Here is a 20726-nt window from a genome sequence, read left to right as displayed (position 1 = left end):
CCCAGTCCTCAATCTCCAATCCTCAATGCTCAATCCTCAATCTTCAATCCTCAGTCCTCAATCCTCAATCCTCAATCCTCAAACCTCAGTCCTCAACCGTCAGTCCTCGTCCTCAATCCTCAACCCTCAATCCTCAATCCTCAATCTCCAATCCTCAATACTCAATATTCAGTCCTCAATCCTCAATCCTCAATCCTCAATCATCAATCCACAATACTCAATATTCAATCCTCCATCCTCAATCTTCAATCCTCAAACCTCAATTTTCAATCCTCAATATTCAATCCTCAATACTCAATATTCAATCCTCCATCCTCAATCCTCAATCGTCAGTCTTCAATCCTCAATACTCAATCTTCAATCTTCAATCCCCAATCCTCAATCCTCAATCCTCAACCTTCAATCCTCAATACTCAATCTGCAATCTTCAATCCTCAATCCTCAATCCTCAATCCTCAATCCTCATTCTTCAATCCTCAATCCTCAATCCTCAATCCTCAATCCTCAATTTTCAATCCTCAATACTCAATCTTCAATCCTCAATCCTCAATCCTCAATCCTCTATCCTCAACCCTCAATCGTCAGTCTTCAATCCTCAATCTTCAATCCTCAATCCTCAATCCTCAATCCTCAATCCTCAATCCTCAATCCTCAATCCTCAATCCTCATTCTTCAATCTTCAATACCCAATCCTCAATCCTCAATCCTCATTCTTCAATCCTCAATACCCAATCTTCAATCTTCAATACTCAATACTCAATCCTCAATCCTCAATCCTCAATCCTCAATCCTCAGTATTCAATCCTCAGTCCCACATCCTCAATCTTCAATACTCACTCCTCAATCCTGAATCTTCAATCCTCAATACTCAGTCTTCAATCCTCAATCCTCAATCCTCAATCCTCAATCCTCAATCCTCATTCTTCAATCCTCAACACCCAATCCTCAATCTTCAATCCTCAATCCTCAATCCTCAAGTCTAAATCCTCAATACTCAATCCTCAATCCTCAATCCTCAATCCTCAATCTTAATCTTCAATCCTCAGTACTCAATCTTCAATCCTCAATCCTCAATCCTCAATCCTCAGTACTCAATATTCAATACTCAATCCTCAATCGTCAATCCTCAATCTTCAATCCTCAATCCTCAATCCTCAATCCTCATTCTTCAATCCTCAATCCTCAATCCTCAATCCTCAATCCTCATTCTTCAATCTTCAATACCCAATCCTCAATCCTCAATCCTCATTCTTCAATCCTCAATACCCAATCTTCAATCTTCAATCCTCAATACTCAATCCTCAATCCTCAATCCTCAATCCTCAATCCTCAATCCTCAGTATTCAATCCTCAGTCCCACATCCTCAATCTTCAATACTCACTCCTCAATCCTGAATCTTCAATCCTCAATACTCAATCCTCAATCCTCAATCCTCAATCCTCAATCCTCAATCCTCAATCCTCATTCTTCAATCCTCAATACCCAATCCTCAATCTTCAATCCTCAATCCTCAATCCTCAATTCTCAATCCTCAATCCTCAGTCCCCAGTCCTCAAACCTCAATCCTCAACCCTCAGCCCTCATCCTCAATCCTCAATCCTCAATCCTCAATTCTCAATCCTCAATCTTCATTCCTCAATACTCAATCTTCAATCTTCAATCCTCAATCCTCAATCCTCAATCCTCAATCCTCAATCCGCAATCCTCAATCCTCAATTTTCAATCCTCAATCTTCAATCCTCGATACTCAATATTCAATCCTCCATCCTCAATCCTCAATCGTCAGTCTTCAATCCTCAATACCCAATCTTCAATCCTCGATCCTCAATCCTCAATCCTCAATCCTCAATCTTCAATCCTCAATACTCAATCTGCAATCTTCAATCCTCAATCCTCAATCCTCAATCCTCATTCTTCAATCCTCAATCCTCAACCCTCAATCCTCAATCCTCAATTTTCAATCCTCAATACTCAATCTTCAATCCTCAATCCTCAATCCTCAATCCTCAACCCTCAATCGTCAGTCTTCAATCCTCAATACTCAATCTTCAATCCTCAATCCTCAATCCTCAATCCTCAATCCTCAACCTTCAATCCTCAATACTCAACCTGCAATCTTCAATCCTCAATCCTCAACACTCAATCCTCATTCTTCAATCCTCAATCCTCAATCCTCTATCCTCAATACTCAATTTTCAATCCTCAATAATCAATCTTCAATCCTCAATCCTCAATCCTCAATCCTCAGCCCTCAATCGTCAGTCTTCAATTCTCAATACTCAATCTTCAATCCTCAATCCTCAATCCTCAATCCTCGTTCGTCAAACCTCAATCCTCAATCCTCAATCCTCAATCTTCAATAATCAATACTCAATCTTCAAACCTCAATCCTCAGTCCTCAAACCTCAATTCTGAATCCTCAATCCTGCATCCTCAATCTTCAGCCCTCAGTCCTCAACAATCAGTTGTCAATCCTCAATCCGCAATAGAATATCCTCAATTCACAGTTTTCAATACTCAATACTCAATCTGCAATCTTCAAATCTCTATCCACAAACATCAATTCTCATCACTCAACCCTGAACGCTCAGTCCTCAATGTTCAATCCTCAATCTTCAATTCTCAATCTTCAATCCTCAATACTGAATCTTCAATACTCAATCCCCAATACTCAACTCTCAATCCTCAATCCTCAATCCTCAATACTCAGCAATCAATCCTCAATCCTCAATACTCAATCGTCAGTCCTCAGTCCTCAATCCTCAACCCTCAATCCTCGTTCCTCAAACCTCAATCCTCAACCCTCAGCCCTCATCCTCAATCCTCAATCCTCAATCCTCAATCCTCAATCCTCAATCTTCATTCCTCAATCGTCAGTCTTCAATCCTCAATACTCAATCTTCAATCCTCGATCCTCAATCCTCAATCCTCAATCCTCAATCCTCAATTTTCAATCCTCAATACTCAATCTTGAATCCTCAATCCTCAATCCTCAATCCTCAACCCTCTATCGCCAGTCTTCAATCCTCAATACTCAATCTTCAACCCTCAATCCTCAATCCTCAATCCTCAATCCGCAATCTTCAATCCTCAATACTCAATCTGCAATCTTCAATCCTCAATCCTCAATCCTCATTCTCCAATCCTCTATCCTCAGTCCTGAAACCTCAATTCTGAATCCTCTATCCTGCATCCTCAATCTTCAGCCCTCAGTCCTCAATCGTCAGTAATCAATCCTCAATCCTCAATCATCAGTCCTCAATCCTCAACCATCAATCCTCGTTCCTCAAACCTCAATCCTCAGCCCTCAGCCCTCATCCTCAATTCTCAATTCTCAATACTCAATCCTCAATCCTCAATCTTCAATCCTCAATAATCAATCTCCAATCCTAGATCCTCAATCCCCAATCCTCAGTAATCAATCCTCAATCATCAATACTCAATCGTCAGTCCTCAGTCCTCAATCCTCAACACACAATCCTCGTTCCTCAAACCTCAATCCTCAACCCTCAGCCCTCATCCTCAATTCTCAATTCTCAATACTCAATCCTCAATCCTCAATCCTCAATCCTCAATCTTCAATCCTCAATCCTCAATCCTCAATCCTCAATCCTCATTCTTCAATCCTCAATACCCAATCCTCAATCTTCATTCCTCAATCCTCAATCATCAATTCTCAATCCTCAATCCTCAATCTTCAATCCTCAGTGCTCAATCCTCAATCCTCAATCCTCAATCCTCAGTCCTCAATCCTCAATCCTCAACACTCAAACCTCAACCCTCAACCGTCAGTACTCGTCCTCAATCGTCATCACTCAATCCTCAATCCTCAGTCTTCAATCCTCATTCTTCAATCCTCAATACCCAATCCTCAATCCTCAATCCTCAATCCGCAGCCCTCAATCGTCAGTCTTCAATCCTCAATACTCAATCTTGAATCCTCAATCCTCAATCCTCAATCCTCGTTCGTCAAACCTCAATCCTCAATCCTCAATCCTCAATCTTCAATACTCAATACTCAATCTTCAAACCTCAATCCTCAGTCCTTAAACCTCAATTCTGAATCCTCAATCCTGCATCCTCAATCTTCAGCCCTCAGTCCTCAACAATCAGTTGTCAATCCTCAATCCGCAATAGAATATCCTCAATTCACAGTTTTCAATACTCAATACTCAATCTGCAATCTTCAAATATCTATCCACAAACATCAATTCTCATCACTCAACCCTGAACGCTCAGTCCTCAATGTTCAATCCTCAATCTTCAATTCTCAATCTTCAATCCTCAATACTGAATCTTCAATACTCAATCCCCAATCCTCAATCCTCAATCCTCAATCCTCAATCCTCAATACTCAGTAATCAATCCTCATCCTCAATACTCAATCGTCAGTCCTCAGTCCTCAATCCTCAACCCTCAATCCTCGTTCCTCAAACCTCAATCCTCAACCCTCAGCCCTCATCCTCAATTCTCAATTCTCAATACTCAATCCTCAATCCTCAATCTTCAATCCTCAATAATCAATCTCCAATCCTAGATCCTCAATCCCCAATCCTCAATCCTTAATCCTCAATCTTCAATCCTCAATCCCCAGTCCTCAACCTCCAATCCTCAATGCTCAATCCTCAATCTTCAATCCTCAGTCCTCAATCCTCAATCCTCAATCCTCAAACCTCAATCCTCAACCGCCAGTCCTCGTCCTCAATCCTCAACCCACAATCCTCAATCCACAATCTTCAATCCTCAATACTCAATATTCAGTCCTCAATCATCAATCCTCAATTCTCAATACTCAATCCTCAATCCTCAATCCTCAATCCTCATTCTTCAATCCTCAATACCCAATCCTCAATCTTCATTCCTCAATCCTCAATCATAAATTCTCAATCCTCAATCCTCAATCTTCAATCCTCACTGCTCAATGCTCAATCCTCAATCCTCAGTCCTCAATCCTCAATCCTCAACCCTCAAACCTCAACCCTCAACCGTCAGTACTCGTCCTCAATCGTCAACACTCAATCCTCAATCCTGAGTCTTCAATCCTCATTCTTCAATCCTCAATACCCAATCCTCAATCTTCAATCCTCAATCCTCAATCCTCAATTCTCAATCCTCAATCCTCAGTCCCCAGTCCTCAAACCTCAATCCTCAACCCTCAGCCCTCATCCTCAAACCTCAATCCTCAATCCTCAATCCTCAACCTCAATCCTCAATCTTCAATCCTCAATACTCAATCTTCAATCCTCAATCCTCAATCCTCTATCATCAATCCTCAATCCTCAATCCTCAATCCTCAATTTTCAATCCTCAATCTTCAATCCACAATACTCAATATTCAATCCTCCATCCTCAATCCTCAATCGTCAGCCTTCAATCCTCAATACTCAATCTTCAATCCTCAATCCTCAATCCTCAATCCTCAATCCTCAATCTTCAATCCTCAATACTCAACCTGCAATCTTCAATCCTCAATCCTCAATCCTCATTCCTCAACCCTCAAACCTCAACCCTCAACCGTCAGTACTCGTCCTCAATCGTCAACACTCAATCCTCAATACTCAATCTTCATTCCTCATTCTTCAATCCTCAATACCCAATCCTCAATCTTCAATCCTCAATCCTCAATCCTCAATTCTCAATCCTCAATCCTCAGTCCCCAGTCCTCAAACCTCAATCCTCAACCCTCAGCCCTCATCCTCAATCCTCAATCCTCAATCCTCAATTCTCAATCCTCAATCTTCATTCCTCAATACTCAATCTTCAATCTTCAATCCTCAATCCTCAATCCTCAATCCTCATTCCTCAATCCTCAATCCTCAATTTTCAATCCTCAATTTTCAATCCTCAATCTTCAATCCTCAATACTCAATATTCAATCCTCCATCCTCAACCCTCAATCGTCAGTCTTCAATCCTCAATGCTCATTCTTCAATCGTCGATCCTCAATCCTCAATCCTCAATCCTCAATCTTCAATCCTCAATACTCAATCTGCAATCTTCAATCCTCAATCCTCAATCCTCAATCCTCAATCCGCAATCTTCAATTCTCAATACTCAATCTGCAATCTTCAATCCTCAATCCTCAATCCTCAATCCTCATTCTCCAATCCTCAATCCTCAGTCCTCAAACCTCAGTTCTGAATCCTCAATCCTGCATCCTCAATCTTCAGCCCTCAGTCCTCAACAATCAGTTGTCAATCCTCAATCCCCAATAGAATATCCTCAATTCACAGTTTTCAATACTCAATAATCAATCTGCAATCTTCAAATATCTATCCACAAACATCAATTCTCATCACTCAACCCTGAGCTCTCAGACCTCAATGTTCAATCCTCAATCCTCAATTCTCAATCTTCAATCCTCAATACTGAACCTTCAATCCTCAATCCTCAATCCTCAATCCTCAATCCTCAATCCTCAGTAATCAATCCTCAATCTTCAATACTCAATCGTCATTCCTCAGTCCTCAATCCTCTATCCTCAATCCTCGTTCCTCAAACCTCGATCCTCAACCCTCAGTCCGCATCCTCAATTCTCAATTCTCAATCCTCAATCCTCAATCCTCAATCTGCAATCCTCAATAATCAATCTCCAATCGTAGATCCTGAATCCCCAATCTTCAATCCTTAATCCTCAATCTTCAATCCTCAATCCCCAGTCCTCAATCATCAATCCTCAATGCTCAATCCTCAATCCTCAATCCTCAGTCCTCAATCCACAATCCTCAACCCTCAAACTTCAATCCTCAACCGTCAATCCTCGTCCTCAATCGTCAACACTCAATCCTCAATCCTCAATCTTCAATCCTCAATACTCAATACTCAATATTCAATACTCAATCCTCAATCATCAATCCTCGATCCTCAGTCCTCAATCCTCAATCCTCAACCCTCAAACCTCAACCCTCAACCGTCAGTACTCGTCCTCAATCGTCAACACTCAATCCTCAATCCTCAACCTTCAATCCTCATTCTTCAATCCTCAATACCCAATCCTCAATCTTCAATCCTCAATCCTCAGTCCTCAATTCTCAATCCTCAATCCTCAATCCTCAATCGTCAATCTTTAATCCTCAATACTCAATCTTCAATCCTCAATCCTCAATACTCAATACTCAATCCTCATTCTTCAATCCTCAATCCTCATTCTTCAATCCTCAATACCCAATCCTCAATCTTCAAACCTCAATCCTCAATCCTCAATTCTCAACCCTCAATCCTCAGTCCTCAGTCCTCAAACCTCAATCCTCAAACCTCAAACCTCAATTCTGAATCCTCAATCCCGCATCCTCGATCTTCAGCCCTCAGTCCTCAACAATCAGTTGTCAATCCTCAATCCGCAATAGAATATCCTCAATTCACAGTTTTCAATACTCAATACTCAATCTGCAATCTTCAAATCTCTATCCACAAACTTCAATTCTCATCACTCAACCCTGAACGCTCAGTCCTCAATGTTCAATCCTCAATCTTCAATTCTCAATCTTCAATCCTCAATACTGAATCTTCAATACTCAATCCCCAATCGTAAATCCTCAATCCTCGATCCTCAATCCTGAGTAATCAATCCTCAATCCTCAATCCTGAGTCCTCAATGCTCAACCCTCAATCCTCGTTTCTCAAACCACAATCCTCAACCCTCAGCCCTCATCCTCAATTCTCAATTCTCAATACTCAATCCTCAATCCTCAATCTTCAATCCTCAATAATCAATCTCCAATCCTAGATCCTCAATCCCCAATCCTCAATCCTTAATCCTCAATCTTCAATACTCAATCCCCAATCCTCAATCCTCAATCCTCAATCCTCAATCCTCAGTAATCAATCCTCAATCCTCCATACTCAGTCGTCTCTCCTCAGTCCTCAATCCTCAACACTCAATCCACGTTCCTCAAACCTCTATCCTCAACCCTCAGCCCTCATCCTCAATCCTCAATTCTCAATACTCAATCCTCAATCCTCAACCCTCAATCCTCGTTCCTCAAACCTCAATCCTCAACCCTCAGCCCTCATCCTCGATTCTCAATTCTCAATACTCAATCATCAATCCTCAATATTCAATCCTCAATAATCAATCTCCAATCCTAGATCCTCAATCCCCAATCCTCAATCCTTAATCCTCAATCTTCAATCCTCAATCCCGAGTCCTCAATCTCCAATCCTCAATGCTCAATCCTCAATCTTCAATCCTCAGTCCTCAATCCTCAATCCTCAATCCTCAATCCTCAAACCTCAATCCTCAACTGTCAGTCCTCGTCCTCAATCCTCAACCCTGAATCCTCAATCCACAATCTTCAATCCTCAATACTCAATATTCAGTCCTCAATCCTCAATCCTCAATCCTCAATCTTCAATCCTCAATCCTCAATCCTCAATCCTCATTCTTCAATCCTCAATACCCAATCCACAATCTTCATTCCTCAATCCTCAATCATCAATTCTCAATCCTCAATCCTGAAACTTCAATCCTCAATGCTCAATCCTCCATCCTCAATCCTCAGTCCTCAATCCTCAATCCTCAACCCTCAAACCTCAACCCTCAACCGTCAGTACTCGTCCTCAATCGTCAACACTCAATCCTCAATCCTCAATCTTCAATCCTCAATCCTCAATCCTCAATCCTCAGTAATCAATCCTCAATCCTCTATACTCAATCGTCTCTGCTCAGCCCTCAATCCTCAACACTCAATCCACGTTCCTCAAACCTCAATACTCAACCCTCAGCCCTCATCCTCAATCCTCAATTCTCAATACTCAATCCTCAATCCTCAACCCTCAATCCTCGTTCCTCAAACCTCAATCCTCAACCCTCAGCCCTCATCCTCGGTTCTCAATTCTCAATACTCAATCATCAATCCTCAATCTTCAATCCTCAATAATCAATCTCCAATCCTAGATCCTCAATCCCCAATCCTCAATCCTTAATCCTCAATCTTCAATCCTCAATCCCCAGTCCTCAATCTCCAATCCTCAATGCTCAATCCTCAATCTTCAATCCTCAATCCTCAATCCTCAAACCTCAATCCTCAACTGTCAGTCCTCGTCCTCAATCCTCAACCCTCAATCCTCAATCCACAATCTTCAATCCTCAATACTCAATATTCAGTCCTCAATCCTCAATCCTCAATCCTCAATCTTCAATCCTCAATCCTCAATCCTCAATCCTCATTCTTCAATCCTCAATACCCAATCCACAATCTTCATTCCTCAATCCTCAATCATCAATTCTCAATCCTCAATCCTGAAACTTCAATCCTCAATGCTCAATACTCCATCCTCAATCCTCAGTCCTCAATCCTCAATCCTCAACCCTCAAACCTCAACCCTCAACCGTCAGTACTCGTCCTCAATCGTCAACACTCAATCCTCAATCCTCAATCTTCAATCCTCATTCTTCAATCCTCAATACCCAGTCCTCAATCTTCAATCCTCAATCCTCAATCCTCAATTCTCAATCCTCAATCCTCAGTTCCCAGTCCTCAAACCTCAATCCTCAACCCTCAGCCCTCATCCTCAATCCTCAATTCTCAATCCTCAATTCTCAATCCTCAATCATCAATTTTCAATCCTCAGTCCCACATCCTCAATCTTCAATACTCACTCCTCAATCCTGAATCTTCAATCCTCAATACTCAGTCTTCAATCCTCAATCCTCAATCCTCAATTCTCAATCCTCAATCCTCAATACTCAATCCTCAATCATCAATCTTCAATCCTCAATACTCAACCTTCAATCCTCAATCCTCAATCCTCAATCCTCAATCCTCAATCCTCAATCCTCAATCCTCAATCGTCAATCTTCAATCCTCAATCCTCAATCCTCAATCCTCAATCCTCAATCCTCAATCCTCAATCGTCAATCTTCAATCCTCAATACTCAATCTTCAATCCTCAATCCTCAATACTCAATCCTCAATCCTCAATCCTCAAGTCTAAATCCTCAATACTCAATCCTCAATCCTCGATCCTCAATCCTCAATCTTAATCTTCAATCCTCAGTACTCAATCTTCAATCCTCAATCCTCAATCCTCAATCCTCAGTACTCAATATTCAATACTCAATCCTCCATCGTCAATCCTCAATCTTCAATCCTCAATCCTCAATCCTCATTCTTCAATCCTCAATACCCAATCCTCAATCCGCAATCCTTATTCTTCAATCCTCAATCCTCAATCCTCAATCTTCAATCCTCAATCCTCAATCCTCAATCCTCAATCCTCATTCTTCAATCCTCAATACCCAATCCTCAATCTTCAATCCTCAATCCTCAATCCTCAATTCTCAATCCTCAATCCTCAGTCCCCAGTCCTCAAACCTCAATCCTCAACCCTCAGCCCTCATCCTCAATCCTCAATCCTCAATCCTCAATTCTCAATCCTCAATCTTCATTCCTCAATACTCAATCTTCAATCTTCAATCCTCAATCCTCAATCCTCAATCCTCAATCCTCAATCCGCAATCCTCAATCCTCAATTTTCAATCCTCAATCTTCAATCCTCGATACTCAATATTCAATCCTCCATCCTCAATCCTCAATCGTCAGTCTTCAATCCTCAATACCCAATCTTCAATCCTCGATCCTCAATCCTCAATCCTCAATCCTCAATCTTCAATCCTCAATACTCAATCTGCAATCTTCAATCCTCAATCCTCAATCCTCAATCCTCATTCTTCAATCCTCAATCCTCAACCCTCAATCCTCAATGCTCAATTTTCAATCCTCAATACTCAATCTTCAATCCTCAATCCTCAATCCTCAATCCTCAACCCTCAATCGTCAGTCTTCAATCCTCAATACTCAATCTTCAATCCTCACTCCTCAATCCTCAATCCTCAATCCTCAACCTTCAATCCTCAATACTCAACCTGCAATCTTCAATCCTCAATCCTCAACACTCAATCCTCATTCTTCAATCCTCAATCCTCAATCCTCTATCCTCAATACTCTATTTTCAATCCTCAATACTCAATCTTCAATCCTCAATCCTCAATCCTCAATCCTCAGCCCTCAATCGTCAGTCTTCAATCCTCAATACTCAATCTTCAATCCTCAATCCTCAATCCTCAATCCTCAATCCTCGTTCGTCAAACCTCAATCCTCAATCCTCAATCCTCAATCTTCAATAATCAATACTCAATCTTCAAACCTCAATCCTCAGTCCTCAAACCTCAATTCTGAATCCTCAATCCTGCATCCTCAATCTTCAGCCCTCAGTCTTCAACAATCAGTTGTCAATCCTCAATCCGCAATAGAATATCCTCAATTCACAGTTTTCAATACTCAATACTCAATCTGCAATCTTCAAATCTCTATCCACAAACATCAATTCTCATCACTCAACCCTGAACGCTCAGTCCTCAATGTTCAATCCTCAATCTTCAATTCTCAATCTTCAATCCTCAATACTGAATCCTCATTCTTCAATCCTCAATACCCAATCCTCAATCTTCATTCCTCAATCCTCAATCATCAATTCTCAATCCTCAATCCTCAATCTTCAATCCTCAGTGCTCAATCCTCAATCCTCAATCCTCAATCCTCAGTCCTCAATCCTCAATCCTCATCCCTCAAACCTCAACCCTCAACCGTCAGTACTCGTCCTCAATCGTCAACACTCAATCCTCAATCCTCAATCTTCAATCCTCATTCTTCAATCCTCAATACCCAATCCCCAATCTTCAATCCTCAATCCTCAATCCTCAATTCTCAATCCTCAATCCTCAGTCCCGAGTCCTCAAACCTCAATCCTCAACCCTCAGCCCTCATCCTCAATCCTCAATCCTCAATCCTCAATTCTCAATCCTCAATCCTCAATTTTCAATCCTCAGTCTTCAATCCACAATACTCAATATTCAATCCTCCATCCTCAATCTTCAATCTTCAATCCTCAATCCTCAATCCTCAATCCTCAATCCTCAATTCTCAATCCTCAATTTTCAATCCTCAATCTTCAATCCACAATACTCAATATTCAATGCTTCATCCTCAATCCTCAATCGTCAGTCTTCAATCCTCAATCCTCATTCTTCAATCCTCAATCCTCAATCCTCAATCCTCAATCCTCAATTTTCAATCCTCAATACTCAATCTTCAATCCTCAATCCTCAATCCTCAACCCTCAGCCCTCAATCGTCAGTCTTCAATCCTCAGTACTCAATCTTCAATCCTCAATCCTCAATCCTCAATCCTCGTTCCTCAAACCTCAATCCTCAATCCTCAATCATCAGTCCTCAATCCTCAACCCTCAATCCTCGTTCCTCAAACCTCAATCCTCAGCCCTCAGCCCTCATCCTCAATTCTCAATTCTCAATACTCAATCCTCAATCCTCAATCTTCAATCCTCAATAATCAATCTCCAATCCTAGATCCTCAATCCCCAATCCTCAGTAATCAATCCTCAATCATCAATACTCAATCCTCAGTCCTCAGTCCTCAATCCTCAACCCACAATCCTCGTTCCTCAAACCTCAATCCTAAACCCTCAGCCCACATCCTCAATTCTCAATTCTCAATACTCAATCCTCAAACCTCAATCCTCAATCCTCAATCTTCAATCCTCAATCCTCAATCCTCAATCCTCAATCCTCATTCTTCAATCCTCAATACCCAATCCTCAATCTTCATTCCTCAATCCTCAATCATCAATTCTCAATCCTCAATCCTCAATCTTCAATCCTCAGTGCTCAATCCTCAATCCTCAATCCTCAGTCCTCAATCCTCAATCCTCAACCCTCAAACCTCAACCCTCAACCGTCAGTACTCGTCCTCAATCGTCAACACTCAATCCTCAATCCTCAGTCTTCAATCCTCATTCTTCAATCCTCAATACCCAATCCTCAATCTTCAATCCTCAATCCTCAGTCCTCAATTCTCAATCCTCAATCCTCAGTCCCCAATCCTCAAACCTCAATCCTCAACCCTAAGCCCTCATCATCAATCCTCAATCCTCAATCCTCAATCCTCAATCCTCAATCTTCAATCCTCAATACTCAATCTTCAATCCTCAATCCTCAATCCTCAATCCTCAATCCTCAATCCTCAATCCTCAAACCTCAATTTTCAATCCTCAATATTCAATCCTCAATACTCAATATTCAATCCTCCATCCTCAATCCTCAATCGTCAGTCTTCAATCCTCAATACCCAATCTTCAATCCTCAATCCTCAATCCTCAATCCTCAATCCTCAATCCTCAACCTTCAATCCTCAATACTCAATCTGCAATCTTCAATCCTCAATCCTCAATCCTCAATCCTCATTCTTCAATCCTCAATCCCCAATCCTCAATCCTCAATCCTCAATTTTCAATCCTCAATACTCAATCTTCAATCCTCAATCCTCAATCCTCAATCCTCTATCCTCAACCCTCAATCGTCAGTCTTCAATCCTCAATCTTCAATCCTCAATCCTCAATCCTCAATCCTCAATCCTCAATCCTCAATCCTCAATCCTCAATCCTCATTCTTCAATCCTAAGTACCCAATCCTCAATCCTCAATCCTCATTCTTCAATCCTCAATACCCAATCCTCAATCTTCAATCCTCAATACTCAATCCTCAATCCTCAATCCTCAATCCTCAATCCTCAATATTCAATCCTCAGGCCCACATCCTCAATCTTCAATACTCACTCCTCAATCCTGAATCTTCAATCCTCAATACTCAGTCTTCAATCCTCAATCCTCAATCCTCAATCCTCAATCCTCAATCCTCATTCTTCAATCCTCAACACCCAATCCTCAATCTTCAATCCTCAATCCACAATCCTCAAGTCTAAATCCTTCAATACTCAATCCTCAATCCTCAATCCTCAATCCTCAATCTTAATCTTCAATCCTCAGTACTCAATCTTCAATCCTCAATCCTCAATCCTCAATCCTCAATACTCAATATTCAATACTCAATCCTCAATCGTCAATCCTCAATCTTCAATCCTCAATCCTCAATCCTCAATCCTGAATCCTCAATCCTCAATCCTCAATCCTCAATCCTCATTCTTCAAACCTCAATACCCAATCCTCAATCCTCAATCCTCGTTCTTCAATCCTCAATACCCAGTCCTCAATCTTCAATCCTCAATACTCAATCCTCAATCCTCAATCCTCAATCCTCAATCCTCAATATTCAATCCTCAGTCCCACATCCTCAATCTTCAATACTCACTCCTCAATCCTGAATCTTCAATCCTCAATACTCAGTCTTCAATCCTCAATCCTCAATCCTCAATTCTCAATCCTCAATCCTCATTCTTCAATCCTCAATACCCAATCCTCAATCTTCAATCCTCAATCCTCAATCCTCAATTCTAAATCCTCAATCCTCAATCCTCAATTCTCAATCCTCAATCCTCAATCTTAATCTTCAATCCTCAGTACTCAATCTTCAATCCTCAATCCTCAATCCTCAATTCTCAATCCTCAATCCTCAGTCCCCAGTCCTCAAACCTCAATCCTCAACCATCAGCCCTCATCCTCAATCCTCAGTCCTCAATCCTCAATTCTCAATCCTCAATTATCAATTTTCAATCCTCAATCTTCAATCCACATTACTCAATATTCAATCCTCCATCCTCAATCTTCAATCCTAAATCCTCAATCCTCAATCCTCAATCCTCAATCCTCAATCCTCAATCCTCAATTTTCAATCCTCAGTCTTCAATCCACAATACTCAATATTCAATCCTCCATCCTCAATCCTCAATCGTCAGTCTTCAATCCTCAATACTCAATCTTCAATGCTCAATCCTCAATCCTCAATCCTCAATCCTCAATCTTCAATCCTCAATACTCAACCTGCAATCTTCAATCCTCAATCCTCAACACTCAATCCTCATTCTTCAATCCTCAATCCTCAATCCTCAACCCTCAATCCTCAATTTTCAATCCTCAATACTCAATCTTCAATCCTCAATGCTCAATCCTCAATCCTCAGCACTCAATCGTCAGTCTTCAATCCTCAATACTCAATCTTCAATCCTCAATCCTCAATCCTCAATCCTCGTTCGTCAAACCTCAATCCTCAATCCTCAATCCTCAATCTTCAATACTCAATACTCAATCTTCAAACCTCAATCCTCAGTCCTCAAACCTCAATTCTGAATCCTCAATCCTGCATCCTCAATCTTCAGCCCTCAGTCCTCAACAATCAGTTGTCAATCCTCAATCCGCAATAGAATATCCTCAATTCACAGTTTTCAATACTCAATACTCAATCTGCAATCTACAAATCTCTATCCACAAACATCAATTCTCATCACTCAACCATGAACGCTCAGTCCTCAATGTTCAATAATCAATCTTCAATTCTCAATCTTCAATCCTCAATACTGAATCTTCAATACTCAATCCCCAATCCTCAATCCTCAATCCTCAATCCTCAATCCTCAATACTCAGTAATCAATCCTCAATCCTCAATACTCAATCTTCAGTCCTCAGTCCTCAATCCTCAACCCTCAATCCTCGTTCCTCAAACCTCAATCCTCAACCCTCAGCCCTCATCCTCAATTCTCAATTCTCAATACTCAATCCTCAATCCTCAATCTTCAATCCTCAATAATCAATCTCCAATCCTAGATCCTCAATCCCCAATCCTCAATCCTTAATCCTCAATCTTCAATCCTCAATCCCCAGTCCTCAATCTCCAATCCTCAATGCTCAATCCTCAATCTTCAATCCTCAGTCCTCAATCCTCAATCCTCAATCCTCAAACCTCAATCCTCAACCGCCAGTCCTCGTCCTCAATCCTCAACCCTCAATCCTCAATCCACAATCTTCAATCCTCAATACTCAATATTCAGTCCTCAATCTTCAATCCTCAATCCTCAATCCTCAATCCTCAATCCTCAATCCTCAATCCTCAATCCTCAATTTTCAATCCTCAATCTTCAATCCTCAATACTCAATATTCAATCCTCCATCCTCAATCCTCAATCGTCAGTCTTCAATCCTCAATACTCAATCTTCAATCCTCGATCCTCAATCCTCAATCCTCAATCCTCAATCTTCAATCCTCAATACTCAATCTGCAATCTTCAATCCTCAATCCTCAATCCTCAATCCTCATTCTTCAATCCTCAATCCACAACGCTCAATCCTCAGTCCTCAATTTTCAATCCTCAATACTCAATCTTCAATCCTCAATAATCAATCTCCAATCCTAGATCCTCAATCCCCAATCCTCAATCCTTAATCCTCAATCTTCAATCCTCAATCCCCAGTCCTCAATCTCCAATCCTCAATGCTCAATCCTCAATCTTCAATCCTCAGTCCTCAATCCTCAATCCTCAATCCTCAAACCTCAGTCCTCAACCGTCAGTCCTCGTCCACAATCCTCAACCCTCAATCCTCAATCCACAATCTTCAATCCACAATACTCAATATTCAGTCCTCAATCCTCAATCCTCAATCCTCAATCATCAGTCCTCAATCCTCAATCCTCAATCCTCATTCTTCAATCCTCAATACCCAATCCACAATCTTCATTCCTCAATCCTCAATCATCAATTCTCAATCCTCAATCCTGAAACTTCAATCCTCAATGCTCAATCCTCCATCCTCAATCCTCAGTCCTCAATCCTCAATCCTCAACCCTCAGACCTCAACCCTCAACCGTCAGTACTCGTCCTCAATCGTCAACACTCAATCCTCAATCCTCAATCTTCAATCCTCATTCTTCAATCCTCAATACCCAATCCCCAATCTTCAATCCTCAATCCTCAATCCTCAATTCTCAATCCTCAATCCTCAGTCCCCAGTCCTCAAACCTCAATCCTCAACCCTCAGCCCTCATCCTCAATCCTCAATCCTCAAACCTCAATTCTCAATCCTCAATCCTCAATTTTCAATCCTCAGTCTTCAATCCAAAATACTCAATATTCAATCCTCCATCCTCAATCTTGAATCCTCAATCCTCAATCCTCAATCCTCAATCCTCAATCCTCAATTCTCAATCCTCAATTTTCAATCCTCAATCTTCAATCCACAATACTCAACATTCAATGCTTCATCCTCAATCCTCAATCGTCAGTCTTCAATCCTCAATACTCAATCTTCAATCCTCAATCCTCAATCCTCAATCCTCAATCCTCAATCTTCAATCCTCAATACTCAACCTGCAATCTTCAATCCTCAATCCTCAACACTCAATCCTCATTCTTCAATCCTCAATCCTCAATCCTCAATCCTCAATCCTCAATTTTCAATCCTCAATACTCAATCTTCAATCCTCAATCCTCAATCCTCAACCCTCAGCCCTCAATCGTCAGTCTTCAATCCTCAATACTCAATCTTCAATCCTCAATCCTCAATCCTCAATCCTCGTTCCTCAAACCTCAATCCTCGATCCTCAATCCTCAATCTTCAATACTCAATACTCAATCTTCAAACCTCAATCCTCAGTCCTCAAACCTCAATCTCTGAATCCTCAATCCTGCATCCACAATCTTCAGCCCTCAGTCCTCAACAATCAGTTGTCAATCCTCAATCCGCAATAGAATATCCTCAATTCACAGTTTTCAATACTCAATACTCAATCCGCAATCTTCAAATCTCTATCCACAAACATCAATTCTCATCACTCAACCCTGAACGCTCAGTCCTCAATGTTCAATCCTCAATCTTCAATTCTCAATCTTCAATCCTCAATACTGAATCTTCAATCCTCAATCCCAAATCTTCAATCCTCAATCCTCAATCCTCAATCCTCAGTAATCAATCCTCAATCCTCAATCCTCAATCCTCAATCCTCAGTAATCAATCCTCAATCCTCAATCATCAGTCCTCAATCCTCAACCCTCAATCCTCGTTCCTCAAACCTCAATCCTCAGCCCTCAGCCCTCATCCTCAATTCTCAATTCTCAATACTCAATCCTCAATCCTCAATCTTCAATCCTCAATAATCAATCTCCAATCCTAGATCCTGAATCCCCAATCCTCAGTAATCAATCCTCAATCATCAATACTCAATCCTCAGTCCTCAGTCCTCAATCCTCAACCCACAATCCTCGTTCCTCAAACCTCAATCCTAAACCCTCAGCCCTCATCCTCAATTCTCAATTCTCAATACTCAATCCTCAATCCTCAATCCTCAATCCTCAATCTTCAATCCTCAATCCTCAATCCTCAATCCTCAATCCTCATTCTTCAATCCTCAATACCCAATCCTCAATCTTCATTCCTCAATCCTCAACCATCAATTCTCAATCCTCAATCTTCAATCCTCAGTGCTCAATCCTCAATCCTCAATCCTCAATCCTCAGTCCTCAATCCTCAATCCTCAACACTCAAACCTCAACCCTCAACCGTCAGTACTCGTCCTCAATCGTCATCACTCAATCCTCAATCCTCAGTCTTCAATCCTCATTCTTCAATCCTCAATACCCAATCCTCAATCCTCAATACTCAATCCGCAGCCCTCAATCGTCAGTCTTCAATCCTCAATACTCAATCTTGAATCCTCAATCCTCAATCCTCAATCCTCGTTCGTCAAACCTCAATCCTCAATCCTCAATCCTCAATCTTCAATACTCAATACTCAATCTTCAAACCTCAATCCTCAGTCCTTAAACCTCAATTCTGAATCCTCAATCCTGCATCCTCAATCTTCAGCCCTCAGTCCTCAACAATCAGTTGTCAATCCTCAATCCGCAATAGAATATCCTCAATTCACAGTTTTCAATACTCAATACTCAATCTGCAATCTTCAAATATCTATCCACAAACATCAATTCTCATCACTCAACCCTGAACGCTCAGTCCTCAATGTTCAATCCTCAATCTTCAATTCTCAATCTTCAATCCTCAATACTGAATCTTCAATACTCAATCCCCAATCCTCAATCCTCAATCCTCAATCCTCAATCCTCAATACTCAGTAATCAATCCTCATCCTCAATACTCAATCGTCAGTCCTCAGTCCTCAATCCTCAACCCTCAATCCTCGTTCCTCAAACCTCAATCCTCAACCCTCAGCCCTCATCCTCAATTCTCAATTCTCAATACTCAATCCTCAATCCTCAATCTTCAATCCTCAATAATCAATCTCCAATCCTAGATCCTCAATCCCCAATCCTCAATCCTTAATCCTCAATCTTCAATCCTCAATCACCAGTCCTCAACCTCCAATCCTCAATGCTCAATCCTCAATCTTCAATCCTCAGTCCTCAATCCTCAATCCTCAATCCTCAAACCTCAATCCTCAACCGCCAGTCCTCGTCCTCAATCCTCAACCCACAATCCTCAATCCACAATCTTCAATCCTCAATACTCAATATTCAGTCCTCAATCATCAATCCTCAATTCTCAATACTCAATCCTCAATCCTCAATCCTCAATCCTCATTCTTCAATCCTCAATACCCAATCCTCAATCTTCATTCCTCAATCCTCAATCATAAATTCTCAATCCTCAATCCTCAATCTTCAATCCTCACTGCTCAATGCTCAATCCTCAATCCTCAGTCCTCAATCCTCAATCCTCAACCCTCAAACCTCAACCCTCAACCGTCAGTACTCGTCCTCAATCGTCAACACTCAATCCTCAATCCTGAGTCTTCAATCCTCATTCTTCAATCCTCAATACCCAATCCTCAATCTTCAATCCTCAATCCTCAATCCTCAATTCTCAATCCTCAATCCTCAGTCCCCAGTCCTCAAACCTCAATCCTCAACCCTCAGCCCTCATCCTCAAACCTCAATCCTCAATCCTCAATCCTCAACCTCAATCCTCAATCTTCAATCCTCAATACTCAATCTTCAATCCTCAATCCTCAATCCTCTATCATCAATCCTCAATCCTCAATCCTCAATCCTCAATTTTCAATCCTCAATCTTCAATCCACAATACTCAATATTCAATCCTCCATCCTCAATCCTCAATCGTCAGCCTTCAATCCTCAATACTCAATCTTCAATCCTCAATCCTCAATCCTCAATCCTCAATCCTCAATCTTCAATCCTCAATACTCAACCTGCAATCTTCAATCCTCAATCCTCAATCCTCATTCCTCAACCCTCAAACCTCAACCCTCAACCGTCAGTACTCGTCCTCAATCGTCAACACTCAATCCTCAATACTCAATCTTCATTCCTCATTCTTCAATCCTCAATACCCAATCCTCAATCTTCAATCCTCAATCCTCAATCCTCAATTCTCAATCCTCAATCCTCAGTCCCCAGTCCTCAAACCTCAATCCTCAACCCTCAGCCCTCATCCTCAATCCTCAATCCTCAATCCTCAATTCTCAATCCTCAATCTTCATTCCTCAATACTCAATCTTCAATCTTCAATCCTCAATCCTCAATCCTCAATCCTCATTCCTCAATCCTCAATCCTCAATTTTCAATCCTCAATTTTCAATCCTCAATCTTCAATCCTCAATACTCAATATTCAATCCTCCATCCTCAACCCTCAATCGTCAGTCTTCAATCCTCAATGCTCATTCTTCAATCCTCGATCCTCAATCCTCAATCCTCAATCCTCAATCTTCAATCCTCAATACTCAATCTGCAATCTTCAATCCTCAATCCTCAATCCTCAATCCTCAATCCGCAATCTTCAATTCTCAATACTCAATCTGCAATCTTCAATCCTCAATCCTCAATCCTCAATCCTCATTCTCCAATCCTCAATCCTCAGTCCTCAAACCTCAGTTCTGAATCCTCAATCCTGCATCCTCAATCTTCAGCCCTCAGTCCTCAACAATCAGTTGTCAATCCTCAATCCCC

This window comes from Calliopsis andreniformis, chromosome 11, assembly GCF_051401765.1.
Source record: "Calliopsis andreniformis isolate RMS-2024a chromosome 11, iyCalAndr_principal, whole genome shotgun sequence".
Lineage (NCBI taxonomy): Eukaryota > Metazoa > Arthropoda > Insecta > Hymenoptera > Andrenidae > Calliopsis > Calliopsis andreniformis.
The sequence above is the reverse complement of the archived record's forward strand: the minus strand, read 5'-3'. Positions refer to the sequence as shown.